The 18,485-nt window shown below is 42.1% G+C and overlaps 1 protein-coding gene across 8 annotated transcripts in view; it reads left to right on the top strand.

The window, feature by feature from the left end:
- EBF1 (EBF transcription factor 1) overlaps window positions 1–18,485 on the top strand; it is a 325,480-nt gene that overhangs the window by 48,805 nt on the left and 258,190 nt on the right. The gene's annotated exons all lie outside the window — the stretch shown is intronic.

An 18,485-nucleotide genomic window follows, 5' to 3' on the forward strand; every position in this document is an offset into this window, starting at 1 on the left:
AGCTCAAAATATTTTCTTGTGCTATGAAAAGGATGTACAAGTTACCGTCCATTTTGATTAAACGCAAAGGGCCAGATTCTCAACTGGGGTAAGCTGGCCTCTCTCCATTAAATGGAACAAGGCGGTTTTACATCATATGAGGTTCTGGCCCTTTAAGCTTAGTCAAAGAGGGTAGATCTTGCCTGTACTGGAGAATCTTACCAGACAAACTATTGTGTGGTCCCCATAGTGCTCCGCATGGTGTAGACTCATGCCAAACCCTGTGTGGATTAGACTTCCTCCTGGCAAGGCTATTGATTATGTCAGTCTGCACTGTGTTAGTTCCCGGAGTGGCAGTGGATCAGTGGTGGAAAAGCATCAGGTGAATACCATTTGTGTCCGACATGAATTGGTGACTTTTCAAAGTCTACCAAACTCCCCTGCTTCTGGGAACTTGACTGGGAACATTGAGAAAGGCACCTGTAGACCAGGGAGATTGCAATGATGGAATGGAGCACTAGAGTGACCTTGAAACATCATGGCTCCTGTGGGTATGCTGTATTAGTGGTGTATAATTGGTTCAGTTCTCTAGTGTAGACATGGCTGGAGTGCTTGGCAGAACCTGTCATCTGTTCCTTGTCCAGGGCAGACCACAGAACCTTCTGATCTGGATTTCAGAGACCTCCACCTCTTCCTCATCATAAAATCTTTAAAATATTGCAGATCTGTTCATTTTTGAACAGCTTTAAACTCAGACCTTTGATGTTGCTTTTAGGAAGTTAAATAATAAACCAGTGTTCCCCAAACGAGGGCTTTGTAAGAACACCTTGCTTTACAGTGAAAAGAAGGAAAACATAAATAAATGATACTCAAATATTTATAAAGGTGTTCAGGAGATCAAAATATTTCATTCTGCCTTTAGTTTGTTACTTCATGTCTCCCTGTGTGAGGGTTTTATTTATTTTTAGCCATGGTACATAGAAGAAATTTTGCTTTTCCTTTAATTAATTTGCGGTATTTAATTGAGCCCTTTTTGGTAAGGAATTGGCAGGTATCAGAAGGGATGAGCAGATTAAGGCATGAGCCTGTGCTGTGTCCGTTTTGCTGGAGGTTCTCCTCCTAGAGGGGCTTCAGGATGGGGCACTCTGTGTGGTGTGGGGAAGAGGTAAAGATGATGGTTCAATATATTAATTCTGGTAGGAATTTACCCTTCAACGCTGTTCAATTTGAGTGGCTACATATTTCGGAAATATTCCTACCCCTGCATCCAAATATTTTTATTACTCTCTCCATTTCCTGCTAAGACTCTTGGGTTCTCCACAGTCCTCCCTCTCCCAGATCCAGGATTCCCCTTTCTTCCCTTTGTTGTATTTTGGAGGAAGGTCCAGAGGCCCACAATCCTTCTCTCTGCCTCGGCATTGAATGGCAGCTCTCACTTCTGCACAGGTTTTCATGTGGAGCTGGCCGTTGTTCCCTCCTGCCAGCCATTTTCAGGACTGAACTGGAGTGGTTCTTACTCTCCGCCCTGAATCCAAGAGGGAACTTCTCTGGTGCCAGGAATGCTGCTGCTCCAGTGGTTCTGCCAATAATGCCTCGGTGTGCCAAACTACAGCTCTGGGGCCTCAGGTGTTTGCTCTGGAAACCTGGGGTTTGAACTTCAGGACATTTGTCTCCAGCTCAGGCTGAAGAGTTTCCTACTTCCACTGCTGCGTGAAGGGGGATTGGTGGCCTCCTTATGGGGCAGTGATCACTCCAGGGGCTCCCTTGAAGGTGGCTGATAGGCATATCCCGGGGTGGGAAGGGAGACGTTGGAGACTGGGAAACAGCAAGTTGCCAGGCAGCAGCCCCTTATAAGACTAATCCAGTTCCCAATCCAGTTCCTAGGTCCTTTGGTCAGGGAAATTGCCTAACACCTGTGGGAGGAGGAGTCCTAGGATGCAGGGGGAAAACCAGAGTGACTAGGAGCCATGTGTTTTCTGATTAATATTTGGGATCATTTAGCACTGAGCTATTTGGGACAATCTCTGTTCACGCTGCCCATCTCATATATTTTCACCAGTAGGACATGACCTTGTTTCCACTGAGGGCAGAGAGAAGTCTTTCACTGTCATCAACAGGAATGGGGTCATAGAACATAAGAAGGGCCATACTGGGTCAGACCACACATCCATCTAGCCGTATCCTGTCTTCCGACAGTGACCACTGCCAGGTGCCCCAGAGGGAATGAACAGAACAGGTAATCATCAAGTGATCCATTCCCTGTCACACATTCCCAGCTTCTGGCAAACAGAGGCTAGGGACACCATCCATGCCCATCCCGGCTAATAGCCATTGATGGACCCTATCCTCCATGAATTTTTCTAGTTCTTCTTTGATTCTTGTTATAGTCTCGGCCTTCACAACATCCTCTGGCAAGGAGTTCCATAGGTTGACTGTGCCTTGTGTGAAAAAATACTTCCTTTTGTTTATTTTAAATCCTCTGCCTGTTAATTTCATTTAGTGACCTCTAGTTTTTGTATTATGGGAATAAGTAAATAACACTTCCTTAATTACTTTCTCCACACCAGTCATGATTTTATAGCCCTCTATCATATCCCCCTTAGTCATCTCTTTTCCAAGCTGAAAAGTCCCAGTCATATTAATCTCTCCTCATACGGCAGTTGTTCCATACCCCTAATAATTTTTGTTGCCCTTTTCTAATTCCAATATATATATATATTTGAGATGGGGCAACCACATTTGCAAGCAGTATTCAAGATGTGGGTGTACCATGGATTTATATAGAAGCAATATGATATTTTCTGTCGTCTTATCCATCCCTTTCTTAATGTTTCCCAACATTCTGTTTGCTTTTTTGACTGTCGCTGCACACTGAATGGATGTTTTCAGGTTTTCAGAGTCAGGTCCTTAAACCTTTGCTGTGTTACCAGTATTGGACACCAAATCCAAGTGGGAGAAAAGTGTTTGTTAGTCGTAGTGCAGTAGCATCTAAGATCTGCAGTCAAGGCTCAGGGCCCCATGGTGCCGGATTCTGTACAGAAAACAAGACCATTCCTGCTCCAGAGAGCTCACAATCTGTGTGTCTGCTGGACATGACAGATGGACTAAATAGTGCAGCTGGATGGAGTGGGTGGGAGGATGAGGTAATAAAACAAATGGAGTTTAGCAGAAAAACTGAAGTCTTCATTGACATTTGTAAGTGCACATGTCCAGGTTGGTTGGTTGGAGAGAATATGCAAAAAAGTGTCTTACTATATATCTGGGGGAATTCTAAATAAAGATTTTAAAGGTGATTCTGAATCTGCAACATTGGCCTCTCCTTCACGTGCTAATTTTCACTCTACTCTTTTCTTGAATGTGAATACAAGTTTTGTTGTTTTACTATTGATCAAGTTCTGTTTTGTAGGCTAGCCCCAAAACCATTGGCACTTACTGTTAAGCACTTTTAATGCTGCTAAGACCTAAATCTGGATGAGCTGTAGCTTTTGTTCCTAGAAACTCAGATTCCTGGGATCCTCCTGTGAGAATAAGATTATCCTATTTTTGCAGTTTTGAACTCATCATATTAAATTTTTGCTTTTTGTTGTTTAATCACCCATATTCAAAAAGAGACCCCACTGTGAAAAGGCAGCTTGAAATGGGTTAGAAAAGCCTTTGATAAACTACGACAGGGGTTGCACCATTCTGACAACAGAAATTACTAAACGATCCCCAGGAGGGGGGACTGAAGCCTGAGCCCGCCTGAGTCCCGCCACCCCGGGGGTGGGGTTTTGGGGAGCAAAGCCAAAGCCTTCACCCCACCACCCTGGGTGGGGAGACAAAAGCCAAAGACCAAGGACTTTCAGACCCAGATGGGATTCCTGGAACCTGAGCCCTGCCATCCAAGGCTGAAGTCCTTAGGCTTCAGCCCTGGGCGGTGGGGCTCGAGTTTTGGCCCCAGCAAGTCTAATGCTGGCTCTGACAATGCCATTCAAAAGGGTTCACGACCCACTTTGGGGTCCCAACCCACAGTTTGAGAACGCTGAGCTAGAAAACCCTGGAGAGTAAAAGTTTTGGGAGATCAGTGCTTCAGTATCTGGATTTTTTTGGCAGGTTAAGTGACAACTGCTGTGTAGAGCTGTGCAAAACACTTTCCCTGCTGGCCCAAAATATAAAAAGAAATGGTGACGGTTTAAATTCTCAAAGTAACTAGTGAGTTGGGTACTTGGCTTTTTGGTGACCAAACTTGAGTTTACCTGAAGGAGGCTTGATTTTCCCGAGAGAAGACTTCAATGCCGAGAGCCATTTTGTGTGTCTCAAGTTGGGCACCTGAAATCACTCGTCCCCTGTGAGAACATAGGCCTGTGAGTTTTGGGAGCTTTGCCAAAGAATTTATGGGCATTTTCTCTGGAGCATGAAAAAAAGAAACATCCAGTGAAATCTTCCTATACTGCTCTGGGTTTATAGTCATCACTGGTATAGGTCTGGGTGATAGTTTCTCCCAAACATTATTGCATTCAATTAATAGACGTATTGCTTGTTTATTTATATCACCTCTGGCTACAAGGTAACTTGTGAGTAGAGTGTGGCAGAAATTTCCCTTTCCCCTATGTTCTGTGATCTTACTTCAGTGCAGAATGTCCTGTGCAATGCGTGTGGTTGGGAATGCATCATGAGGGACCTTGTCAGGATGGTGTTACCAGCCGCAATCATGTTGCAGTAATGCAAGTAAATCTGTTTCCTGACTTTCTTTCCAATGTGGGTATAACACTGCGTGGCCACATGGCATCACTTTCCATACAGTCCCTTGGATGAGATCGTGAGAGATTTCACTGTGTTGTTTCCCACCCTGGATTTTTCATGAAAAGAGTAGATTGAAAACTGTCATTTTGCTGGGGAAAAAATGCCCTGTGGTATTTTGTGGCTGTTGTGTGGGTGCTGGCAGGGAATTCGCAATGGTGACTGAGCCCCATGCAGAGAGGTCAAGCAGGAAGAAGACTGGCTGGCCACAATTACTGATTCCCTACCAGCAGCCTCCAAGGTAAAGGCCACTCAGAAAAAGAGCGGGGGGAGGAGGTGAAGTCATAAAATGCATGAAAAGCAACTCATGCTGTTCACTCTTAAGGGAGTGGCACAGTGGTGGTGCTCCCCGTAAATGTATGAGAATGTTTCAGGAGCATGAAGTACACACACTATCTGTCTCTCTCTCTCTATGCATGAGCTTGGTGTATATAGTTCCATCTGCTGGCGTTTGGCTGTTGATCAATGTCTGATGCGTAGCAATAGCTGGACAGGTGATGATCTGAGACTGCTGCTTATTAGGGCAAAAACATGCTCGTTTTACAGTTACCTCCTCCTTGGCATCAATCTCTTGTGTTTTGTCAGAAGCCCAGGCCCCAGACCTAGTGCGATATGCCTGGCGAAGCCCCATTGACTTCAGTGGGGTTTGGTGTGGGTGCGTGGGTCCACCTGGGTGCCTCACATTTCAGGACTGAGGGTCGAGGCCGTGCGCTGTCTGGGACGGAGACTTTCACTTTGCCACACGTTTGCACAGTGTCTACCAGAGTGGGGCCCTTCTTGGGGTCTCTAGACACGAGTGTAATGCACATAAATAATAATAGTAATAAACCCCCGTGTGTCTACTTGGGAGACTTACGAGCAAAAGCCGGTAGCTTTGACAGTTCCACCCATCTAGCCACAAATTTATTCTGATACGATGCTTAAATAAGATTAGCTTTCTGCTCTGGCACATACAAAATGCAGCCTTCCAGCACCCAGCCTTGGCAGTGAAGAGAAGAGTTGGGATTGGGGCCTGTTTCTAAATGAGTGGGATTAAAATCAGGTATGTGAATCCTCTAATTCAGACAAGCCTGTCTCTTATTGTTTGGCAGTAGACTGTAGCTTCGGTACATGGGAAAAAATTCTCTTCCAATTACACAGCAGTTTTGTGGTGGCTGAGTGCTATAATGGGAATGCTTTGCAGCCAAAGAGATCTCATTCATAAATCCCACTCTTTCACTCTATAATTTTTCTCTTTTGGATAGATCAGTATTCTGTGGTCATATCAACCACAGTCATGCAAGCAAAAATGAGTAGTTAAATATTATGACAGTCCTATAAGTCTTCTTAAGGCGTTGTGCATAACACAGTTATTCAGAAGTGTCATTCCATGTGTGGAAGGGAATTGACCCTTCGCTAATATCTTGCAGTCAAAACCCTTCACTTACAAAAAAAAATCACTGGCGAAATCTCTGGGTGAGAATGGCTACGTTGCTCCATTGGTTAATTTTAGAGTAACTAGAGAATGTTTTATCAAGGGAAAAGGTTACGGTATCTGCATTTTACGCGTAGATATCTGTGTGTGTGTGTATCCATATGTGCCATAAAAATGCAGGTAGGATATGTGTACTCTCATACTTTATCCATTTTCATGCTCATGCCCTTTATACAATGTGTGTTTATGAATTTAACATTACACACACTCTCTCGCTCTCTCTTTGCCTGTCTCTGGGATCACCTCAGCAAGTAAGCGAAGAAAATTAAATATGTAGCCAAGGAAATTTTTCCATAAAGGAAACAAATAACCAATACCAGTGCTCTGCACACATGTGCATATTAAGATACAATACTTTAAATACATTCAGTGAGTCCAATTCTGTATTCTTTGAGGACCTGGAACATCCATACACATGGTATAAATGGTCATAACAGCTGAAATCAACGCTGTGTTGGTTTACATCAGCAGAGGATCTGGCTTCTGAAGTGAACGGGACTCTTGGTGGCGCCAGTAGTGCAGGATCGGGCCCTATACATACACATGGCTGGTTGTGAACGTCTTCAGATGCATGCATCCGAGTCCCATTTATTAGTTGGAGTTCACATGCACACTGGAAGGAATGTGTGTGTGCACCCATGTTTGTATTTCTGTACATGTTTAATTTTTCAAAGCTGCTTGCCTGTCTAAAATGCCCGGAGCAGAATCTTTGTTTTCAAAGCACCAGTAATAGATTTTTTCCTATTGCTCTCTTTCCTCCTACCCCCGCCTTTTGCAAGCTGTCTGCTGAAGTATAAATTCACAGAGAGAGGTCTAGTTAGCCCTTATTAAGCACGTGTAGCTCCCATTAATGTCAATGAGAACTTCACCTGCATATCAAAGGGGAGAATAAATTCATATGCTGTGAGCTGGATCTGAAATTCACATTTCTAGTGCATGTTGTATTGAATGGATAAAGTCATTGGCACCAAGCTAAAAACTCGGAGGTGTTTAAAACATTCCAGGCTCCCTCCTTTTTAGTTAAAAGCAATAGCAGGGAACAAAATGTAAGTCAGTTTCTCTTGAACTCAAAATGCACATATAGCAGAATAACTCTTTTCTCGCTCTTCTAATTTCTCTGTAATGGCTTTCCTGTTTTTAAAAACTCACAGATAGTGACCTCCAGGGGCTCTGAGGGCTGGACACACTTGTGTGGCCAGAGACCAAACTAAAATGAAAGATTAAAGCAATTCGGAAAGATTTCCTGATAGGCCCCTGCCAGCGCTACTTCAGAAAAAAAGTCCCCTGCAATCTGGACCGCAGCCATTTTCATGGCCACCTCTGTGGATTTCAAGGAGATAGTGCTTTCAAAGTCTGGGCTCAGAGCTTTTGCGGAACTGTTATTAAATATTTAAGCTTTTCCTTTTTTCTGCCTCTAATTCAGCCATGGGAATGAGAACAGCCTTTTCTGAGCACAGTGTAAAATTGTTGCTTGCGTTAGTGAGGCATAGTGCCTCATAGCACCAATTTGGGGGGATGGAAATTGGCCTTTTTTGCACAGTTGCTTGTTATAGAAGGTTTTCCAGGCCGGCTGTCTAATATTTATTGTCTCCTGGTTAGAAATAACACAGGAATTGCCATAACCGATCAAACCGCTGTTTTCTCTAATCCAGTACCTTGTCTCCTTTCTGTTGGCTATTCTTGGGCAGGATTTCCATTTTCTGAAGGCTACTTATTTTGCTCAAGTAACGTCTCATACTATGCCATTTAAGCATGCAGTCCTTTTTTTTTTTTTTTCCTGTTGCCTTCCTGGGGTGAAATCTTGGCTCCATTGAAGTTAATGGCAAAACACCCATTGATTTCAAGGAGGCCAGGATTTCACCCCTGCTTCCTTTTCAGGTCAGGGGTACGCATGCTTTCTGTGACTCTGTTATTCTGCTCTTAAATAGCCTCCATGCTGAGCGTAAGGATTTTAATTTTTCCTCTCAACCACCTGGATAGGCAGTCATTTTTATGGTCTTTCACTGAGTTAGCCTGAAAGGAATCACAGTTTAGAGCTCATGGAATGGTTACTATTGTATGGGAACTAAAACAAATAAGGTCATTGATCTTAACATCATACATTCTATTTAAAACATTTTTCCATTTAGAAATATCATCCTTTTTGGGAGTCTCTCCAAAGTGCCAGGATTGTTTAGGATTTTTTTTTACATATATATAATAAAACCTTGCAAAAACATTTGTTAGATAAATTTGAATCACAAATACATTTGAGGAAGTGTTAATCATCTTGAAGAAAAAGATAGTAAATCCTTTGAGCAAATTCTTTGCAGCGGATTTGTGTATGCCCATTACTGTAATGCGATACAGCCCAAACTAAATTCTTGACACTCTATCCTGCATCCCCTTCTTCCCACCCCCTGAAATATTGCTCAAGATCTTTGATAGATAACGTAGTATATGTAAGGTGAAATTCACTCCAGGGTATGGATAGCTGGAATAATGCCCAGTGCAACATTTGAACTCCAGTGGGAGGCAAGGGGGGAGTGTAGGAGATTGTGTGTGCGCCCAGGGAGGTGTATTCCAGGTTAGCTCTGCATAGTCTGGTGTGCAAGGGGGTGATGTGTTTGAGCACGCTCACTGGATCCTGGACTGTATTATCCAGTGACTAGATCCTGCAGAGGAATGAGGGGGCCATAGTCTGGAATAAAGGGCAGGGAGAACCTGAGTGGCCTGCTGGATGAGTGAACTGTATCCCCGGCCCCAGCTCCTCTTACTTCTCCGTACTGAGCCCAACTGGCTGGCTCCTTGCAGTGAAGGGTTATCTCACCATTCTTATCTACACATGGGTTTTAAGTGGAGTCAGTGGGATGAACGAGTTTAAAAGTTTATTAACAAAACAAAGCTCACTGTTAATGTTTAAACACTATTTCCCCCCTAAAATCAGATTTTAAATCTGAAGGCAGTTTTATAGTTGAATTACTTTAGTCACTAGATTTATGGTTTGGTTTTGTTTTTTAAATTGACAACGGCCCTCAATTAGAGGCTAATGTAATATATAAAATAAACACACACACAAACTGAGACTCCTGCCTCACCACATTGGATGGGGAATGTCAGTGTACACAGAGGCCTACAGTGGTTTTATCTGAACTAGTTCAATATAACAACGTGACGTGCTGTGAAAAATAAATAACGTTTGAAAATGCATTTTCCAGGAGCGAAAGTAATATTGAGAAATGACTGAAGTAATCACTTTTGTATGGATTCCGAGAGTGAAAGAGACAAAACGAATAATTCAGGGCTTAATGCGCAGGGTTACATAAAAGTGTAAAGGGCTTTATAAAAATCCAAGGCTTAAGCCCACGTTGTAACGTTACTTAGGGTCTGATTTTGTGAACTACAAGTTGAGTAGTGCCTTAGTTTGCAAATAGTCCCACTGAAATCAATGAGATTGCGCAGCAAGATACTATCCAACATGAATAAAGATGACAGAATGTGGCCCATAGAAAGTACCTGAGCTTGTGAGGCTTCCTAGTTCTACTTTGATTTTCAATAGATACACTTGTTTGGAAAGTAAACAAAGAGTAAACTGGACAAATTTGGATCTAATCTGGCTCCTGTTGGCCTGGGAATGTCTATACTGCATTTAAACACCCGCTGCTGGCCCATGTCAGCTGATTTGGGCTCCGGCTCCTGGGCTGATTAATTGCAGTGTAGACATACCCAGTGGGAACAGAATCATGTCTTCACTTTCTTTTTTGTTCACTATGGTCTCCCTGGGAACTTTCTCTTTTGCTGTTATACCTTGCTAGTGTGTTTTTCAGCTCTTCGATCAGAAATTCAAGTCCAATGAACTATCAGCAAGTCTTGGAGTATTTACTAGTATTTTCAGTGTTGTTTAAATTTGCATTTTAGGAGTGGTTGACCTTAATGATTTATAAACTATTGGGCCAGGTTTGCCACTGGAGAACACTAGTGTAAATTGGGAATAACTCCACTGGAGCCAGTGGAATTGCAGTTTTGTGGAAGAAGCATTCTTTTGGTAACACTGTAGGAGAATATTAGAATAGTCGCAAGTTTTGCTTATTCCTGTAGACATTTTAAAGAGTACTTTAGAAGTGCAGTGTAATTCACTGCTCAGTGTGTTACAAGTGTCCCTGTACAGGTAACATGAGTTTCTCTTTAGCTCAAGTTGTAAAGAATCGTACTTTTAGTTCTGGAGGTCCCCAGTTCAGTGCCTGGGATTGGCCACAGTGGCAGCAGTTGGAGCAACATGTGGCTGAAACTAAAATTATGCAGTTCTGCTAGGTTTTTAGAAGGACATAATTCATGATTTACAAAGCAGGTGGATGTTCTATGTAGAAGGGGGCCTGAGGATTTCTAGGGGCTTGGCTTGCACTGGTGGGGCAAGGAAGGTGTTTCTCTCTGGGGCCCTGACCTCTGTGCCTAGATTTATCCATAGAAATTTGGGTTACAGATAATATAGCTCTGTGCTGAGTGGCCCTAAGTGGGTGTGGAATCCTGCAGTTGGATCCACATGAGTGGGCCCCTGCACCCACTCAGAACTCCAATAGGGTGGGTCCCAAGCGAAGCTGCTTGCAGGCTAAAGCCCTGAAATAGCTTATCTGTGTACATTGCCTCATCCTGTACTTCCCTTGCATGCAGAAACTCCCATTGGAGTCAGTGGGGGTCCTGGGTGCCCAAAAAAATACAGAAACAGACCCTAAGTAATTAACCATCCCAAAAGGTACTTTATGTGGCTTTACATTGGTTTTAATTTCCTGGTGGAAAATGCTGTTCTCCTTTACACATGCAAGACAGGATATTATTCCTGTAATGGTCTCATCACACTTTTATTGAGTAGCTTTTATTTGTAGGGCTCCACCGTGACTCAAACATTGCACCAAGGTGGTAGGGGTAGGGGAAGACCAGCGTGAATTGGGAATGGTTCAGTGTCTGTGACACACCTAGGACATTCTATGCAGCCTATTAATTAGGTTAGTCTTAGTCTTGGGATGGACTTGAAAACCTGCACTGGGGCAAAAAATCTGTATTTTGAAGCAAAAACAAAGGAATCTGTTAGGTTTGCCTTAGTCAGACCTTCGGAGCAGCATTGAGCTGAAAGGGGCCTGTCGCTTTTCTTCTATAGCAGTTCTGTATGTATCAAATGTTCTATACGGGCAAGAGGGGGTTAATTCAATAAAATAAATATAAAATACTCTCTGGGCTGTCGGGCCGAGCTGGAAGGGGGTCGGAGGTCACGGAGCTGCTCTGCTAGCGCACTAATCGATTTGCTGTCAAGGTGGTGGTGCCGGGGTTTCAAGTAAGAGAAGAATTGAGTGCTGCTTGGGCCCAATTTCCATAATTGCTCACTGCCTTTAGTGTACAACCTTTTATGAAACACAAAAAATATATCACTGAATTGTATCGATTAGCCATTGGGCTGAATAATTCACTTAGTATTTATTACCTGACCCTCAGAGGTTAAATAAATCCACTATCTAAGTTTGGCTTGTGAAAATATTACTTATTCATAGAAATGTGGACTGATTATTACACAATAGGAGTATATCTTTGTTGTTCTTTTACTCTTTCTCTCTCAAAAAGCTTAATCCCTGCTGCATTTTAATGGCAGTGAATTAAAAGGAATATTTACTGATAGCCAGGAGCGCCTTCCAAAATAAATACTGTTACATTCACAATGATATCATGGCTTGGCTTTCTTTTGGAAACTATTTGTTTTCACCCCATGTTTTGGGTCAAATTATGGGGGCAAGTTTCAGAACAGCCCATCCTGAACTTTTATGCGTGATGGTGAAATATATTAATAAACAAAGTTTTAGTTGCAAACATGAAGTCTTGTCATAACAAACTTATTGCTCTGTGATGGGATCCAAGTCCATTTTTATGACACTATTTTTGGATCGCTCCTGAAGGACACAAATCTTCCTTTCATATTAAACACCCTCTGCTAATTAAATTCCCAAAGAAAACAGAAACCTTTCCAAACATGAAAAGATAAAATTTAAACCAGTCAACCATGGACAGCTCACTGTCATTACAACAAAAATAATTTCACATGGCCTTTACAATGTTCTGGATATAATCCGCAGGGCATTTTATGGCTTTGTTAAACATTAATGCAATAATCAAATATTTAGCAGTGGGTATTATTTAAACATTTTGCATATCTGCACAGTCACATCGTCCCGTTTTGTTGTTGTTGAGGTTATGCACCTTTTCTCCCAATGGTGTGCTCTCCAAATCTAATTATTGATTCAGTTACCGTAAGATCTCATCTAGATACAACTGTGCAGTCGCTTGAAGTAGTCCCTCCAAAAAGGGTTTCCTAACTTTGTGTAAAGTCTTTCCTCGATTTCCGGCCTGCATCCTCCTACATCTCAAAGTATTGTTTTTGAAGTTCGATGGAATTTGTGTTAGGTCAAGAGGAGGAAACTATGTGAAGCCCTTTTTTCCCTCTTTTCATTAAATGTAAAGGAAAAACCTAATGTGATCTCAGTGCTACATGGTATTTGTTGACAGTTGTGTATGTCTGTATCCAGGATCTGGGCTTATAGTTAGCAGGAATTAGAAATCTGTGTTCTTGGTGTTATAATCCAAAACCTCTTTTCCTGTATCACATAATGGAAGGAAAAGTCTGTCAGAAAATAATGGGTCCTAATATGCACAAAACTCCCTAAAATGTTTCAGGTGGCCAACTTCCTGTGTTCTGCGGATAGAATAATAATATCTGCCAGCATACAGGGCTCTTCATCCCAATTGATTCAAAGTGTGTACATACAATGCCAATGAAATGCAGCCAAATGCACGTGCGTGTGTGTGTGCGTGTGCGTGTGTGCGCGTGCACACGGGATAGCCAATGCATTGCACCCAACAGTGGGTGGAGAGGAAACTTTGTCCATACAGACCAGACAGAGCCTCAGTTTATAAAGTGTCCCCTAAAGTGCCTTCATACGGTAAACTGCCTGAAATCAATGTATCCCTCTCAGGAGGGGGGCAGCGGGAGGACAGCTGATGAGAGTCGCACCTGTGGATCCAAAGAGTCTAGGTAATCCAGACTGGGTGCTTTACGTGGCTAGGGAGTCATTTCTGCAAAAATGTAAGCAGAAGCATAACTGTACACATCTGTGTACTGAGCACTCCCCTAGACAGGTAGCGTCAGTGAGGCTGCTCCTGTGTAAATCTTCACAGGATCAGTACCTACGGGGCAGAGGGTTAAAGAGATTTAGAGGCCTACAATGCAGATAGGTGTTAGTGAGCTTTTCTGAAGCGCCTTGGGTGCATTTTTAGGCACCTACTTCCCTTTAATAACCTGGCCCTAAACTAACCCCTTCAGGTACACACGTTTCTCCTTTTTTTTTTACTTATAATTTGCATAGAAGTGATTTACTGCTTTAAGTGATACCTTAATCAATTTATATCTTTTTGCCCTTATTAGCATCCCTTTGCTCCCCCCCCCCCCCGCCTTCTCTTTTGATGAGGGAGGGAGTAGGAACTGTATGTACATTTGCCAACAGTGATAAAGAGAGAAAGCCACTTCTTTCCCGTTAGCATCCCTTTGCCTGCGTAGGATCTCCTTAGTTGGGAAGCGCAGTTAAGGAAATGACTGTAATGAGTTTATGATGGCATCTCAGGATAATTCTGCTGCACGTATTGAAGGAAATATGTTATCCAAATGCTCTCATTTTGAAAGGTAATTATACAAATAACATTTGAAAGTAAGCTAATGTCATAATAAAGTCCATAATAACAGGCAAACAATCTATTAGCATGAAAGTCCTAAAACAGCAACTACCAGCTGAGAATGAACAGGGTTTGAAGATCTACCCAGCTCCCCAAGTTCGTTTATTCTGGAGATGTTTCCTAGCTCAGTGATGGTTCTTTTCTCCTACCCTTCCTTTTCTGGCTCTGGTCTCCAGGGGTTTGGCTCATGCTGTCCTGCATCATGTGTAGTCATTCATACCAATGCAGAGTGGGTGTGAAAGCACTACACCATGAGAATGGTCATGTTGTACCAGGGTGGGCAGAAAATGGTTGAATGTGCATTCCCTCGTAATTGGCTCTCCTCTGTGTGCATTTGAATTACTGTGTTTGCTTGGTCCTGCGTCCCTGGCCATCTCTTCAAAAACAAGAGCAGGCCAGTGTTAGACAGAACCCACTTTTTAAAAAATCGAATGTTAATTGTTTTCAGGGGTTGGGTTTTTTGGGTATGGGGGAAAGGTATCTTAAATTCCTCAGAGGCTGTGCCTCCCCTGACAGAAATAAGCCCTGTTCTCTGTCTTGCTGTGACATCTGATGGAGAACTCACACTCCCTGGTACCAGCAGAAGGAGGAAAGCAGCCCAGCTGCTGAAGGACGCGCCATCTAATCTGGGTCAGAGCGGACTAGACCAGGGCTGTGAAGGGGAAAGGGACAGAATCAAGCACTCTCTCCTCTCCCCAAACACTCCTGTCACTCCATCACAGCCTTGGGGTACTAAATCATTTCCCTTCCTCTATCAAACTAGACCCATAATGGGTGGGATGATGGATGGCCCATGCATGTTGAATGTGTATGGAAAGGCTCCTGCTGCAGCCTCCCTCTCCTATGACACATGCACACAGTGCCAGCCACAATCCGTCCCTGTGTTTTTTGGCCAGTGATTCTTGTGCATGTATAAATCATGATGCTACTTATCAACACAGTGATGCCAAAGACATACATTGCAACTCAGATATTCTCGGTGGGGGAACGGGTGTGGAAAATGAGCTGCTTTCTCTTTCTCTCCCTCTCTCCCCTCTTAATGCATCCTGGAACTTGCGTTTTCTTTTTCTTTTAGGTTGCATCGTACATAACATTTGAAAAGTGCTGTCAAAACAACTCGTAAAGGGAGGGGGGGAGTAATTGTCTTGATGTGGTGATTATCCAGTTCTTAAGCTGTGCAGAAGGGATGGTTATCTTGTTTGTGATTTAAGTAAAAGTGCCCAAGATTTCCCAACAGTTCTATTTTTACAAATGTACGAGTTTCATAGAAGGTCAGCTTTGGGCCTTGTGTGGGAAACAACTGATACTGCCAGCAACGGGGCAAGATCACTGCTGTGTTGTGGTTTACACGTCTTACTACATTCCATGCATTGCTGAACTGTATATAGATTGACTGACTCTAAATCTCTAGTACTTTGTGTGAATTAGCAACCTTTTGATTCTGATTCAGAGTTGATGTATTATTTTTAACTGTAGATGTTTGTGACTGTTTGGTCAGGATCTTCCCCCAGTAAATGAAGGCTATGGTCAGATTACAACACAGGAAATGGTTGGGACAGCCAGAAACGGACCTTAGAAACAGTGTCCGCATTTATTTATTTTTGCTGGAATGTTGTTCTCTTCATTTTCTCATCTGAACTGTTTTGGCACACAAGGAACTGCAAAGAGAGGGGTGGGGAAATTACCATCAGCACAGAAAATGTATAGATTTCATGTGCAGCAATGATGTATCACAGTAGATTTAAGAGAACTGGGGATGTCACATTCACAGCTGGTTAACATTTTACACTTGAAGTCCTCATAACGTTTGTATATGTTTTAACACTTCTTTTTTCTAACTTGGGACCATCTGCATTTCTCATATGAGACACTGACTTGGAAAAACAAACTTTTGCAGAACTAGCAAATTACTGGTTATCTCTAACAGATGTCGGTGCCTCTCCCAACTTTATCGCTCTGGATTGCTATTCAATTGAAATTAGAGGGCCAAATTCTGATCTCAGAAGGGCGTCCCAAAGAAGTTTCAGGTGGAGAGTTTTGCTCATGGGATTTTTGCTACACTCATAATGATGATGAATTTGCAAAGAGAGGAGAAAAAAAATTCTTTAGGTTTTTAATACAGATCATTCTGAAATAGAATCTAAGAATTTAATACATCAGAAAGGAAGGCTGTTAAGATTGATCAGCCTAAATTCCAATTTGTCCTTCTTTCTTTGTGCAATCTATAGAATTCTTATTATGTTCCCCTTTTTGGAAACAAATGTTCAAATTCTCATTCTTCTCAAGTATAAATGGATGGGGGAAAAAGTTTCCTACAACTCCTCTTCCAAAAGGAAAACCCTGCAGTAACAAACCTGAGTGTTTATCACGGCCATTCTGAGCAACTTTACACTAACAAATCACTTTTTGTACACTAGCCATAATTTGGACCAAAATATTTCGATCATTTGGCACAGAAATACTGTTGGTATATTTAAAAAAATGTAAGAAACTCTGTGTGCATTTCAGTGCAGATTTAAATGCCCAATTTGGGAAAAGGCTCCAGCATAACCAGCCATGTGGAATAAACAACTGCTTTGTGTTATACAATACTGTATGATGGGTATCATCTGAAATGACTGATCTGAATTCATTACATTTAATCAACCTATGCTGAACAACTGAGCTAGGCGTGTCGATCTATCGTGTTACCACTTTAATGTCCTACTTATAGTCTGTGTTGAGGTTCAAGGGAATGGGTGTGACCACGCCATTCTGGCACTTAACTCAGAAAATCAAAGATACCTTCAAATGGAAGATCTCTGAGTGTGCCCTTTAAAAAGTGATCTCATGCTTGAAAAGACTGTCACAAAGTTGTTTCACATCACATTACTGTGAGCGTTCACTAAAGGGAAAACCTACCCCTCATATTCTGAGGTGTACACATCAGAAACTAAAGTTACCAGGAATCTGAATCCATTTTTAACATCCAGACAGACCTGTAGAGACATATTAAGTAGAAAACCCACAGAAAAGGAGACCCACCAATAGGAAATCTTGCAAGGTTCAGACAAGGGCAGTTTCATGTGACCTCCTAGATTGGATATAAAAAGACTGCTATTAGTTCCATGTCAGTTCTTATAGTGAATGTTGCAGAGTAATGGAGGGTGTTAAGCTGTCAAATACTAGCAAGGGTTAATAAGGTTAAGGAAGAAGTAAAAGCAGGCCAACAATAAAGAACCATGGAGAAATACTCTTTAATAAATAGAGGATGTCACATCATGTGGGAAAACTAAACTCATAATTCAGGAGCATAACAATTGCAGAATTCTTAACAGGCTATCATCATGTTATTTCTTTAAGATGGTCAGCTGGCTTGTTCTGTGCAGTGTCTGGTGCTGGCTTTTTAGCAAATGTAAAATCCTCCTCTTCTCCAGCATTAATTTGGGGAAAAAAAATCAGGCTGTATAATTGAATGCCCAGAATACTCTAACTATAAATTTGAGGGATGCAGATTAGTGCATAAATGCATAAATTAACTAGTTAATTAAATAAAAGAACCTCAGCAACAGTAGCAAAGCACCCGGAGTTAGTTATGAACAGCGTTTTGACATTGCCTTCAGAGACAATTGGAGTTTCAGCATTTTCTTGTGTCTGAATTCCAAAGTGAATTCAGATCTGTGATTTTTAATGAGTTCTGGATTCTCACATGACAGATAAATATTATGGAATTTCAATGGGTGGCTGCATAAAGAGGGTTCTAAATATTTATCCCTCAATGAAAATTTGACCCATCCCTTTCCCTACAGCTGAGTGGGGTGAAGAGGGAAAATATTACTTTCTGCTAAGATTTCCCCATGCAATGTCTACATAAATAAGAATGTAATAATTTTTGCAACCCATTTGGCAAAGCATCTTAGATTATGAAGTGTTGAAATATCGGTAAATTCATACTCTTGGAAAATTGTTTGAATGCTCTTTTTTCTTGTTTCATGTTTGTTTTATGAATTATGGCTTAAGTTTTGCAATTTTGCTCTTACACTTGGGCTTAAGTTTATGGATATGATAGTTTCACCGATATCACCACTCACAGGCATAAAGCTAGGCACAAGGGTAAGTGTTTTCAGGATCAGGACCTTGGAGTTGGAAAGGTGTTAGCTATTAGAGTAAAAATCTGTCTCTCGCTTTTTTTGTTGGGAAGTTGGTCTTGTATGATCGTTGTGGTGATTTTAGAGTTTGAATAGGATGGTACAGGTCAGAAGAGAAGGATGCCTTGAGAAACACCAGAGTTCTAGAAACTGAGGAAATCTGCTGCTCAGAATCCTAGTGCCAGCTGTAAACTTGGCCTCTTGAATTAGCCCACTCTCCATCAGTTGGCTGGAGATCCTCATATCTCACCTCCTTTCTATTCTGGGCATCAGATCACAAATAGCCCTCACCCACAATTTATATACCATCTACACCATTCTACGGTGGGCCATATGGTCCAGTCTGCCTCATCCATCCTCCCTGTGTGGACTAGGAATGT

The sequence above is a fragment of the Gopherus evgoodei genome, chromosome 8, assembly GCF_007399415.2.
Source record: "Gopherus evgoodei ecotype Sinaloan lineage chromosome 8, rGopEvg1_v1.p, whole genome shotgun sequence".
Taxonomy (NCBI): domain Eukaryota; kingdom Metazoa; phylum Chordata; order Testudines; family Testudinidae; genus Gopherus; species Gopherus evgoodei.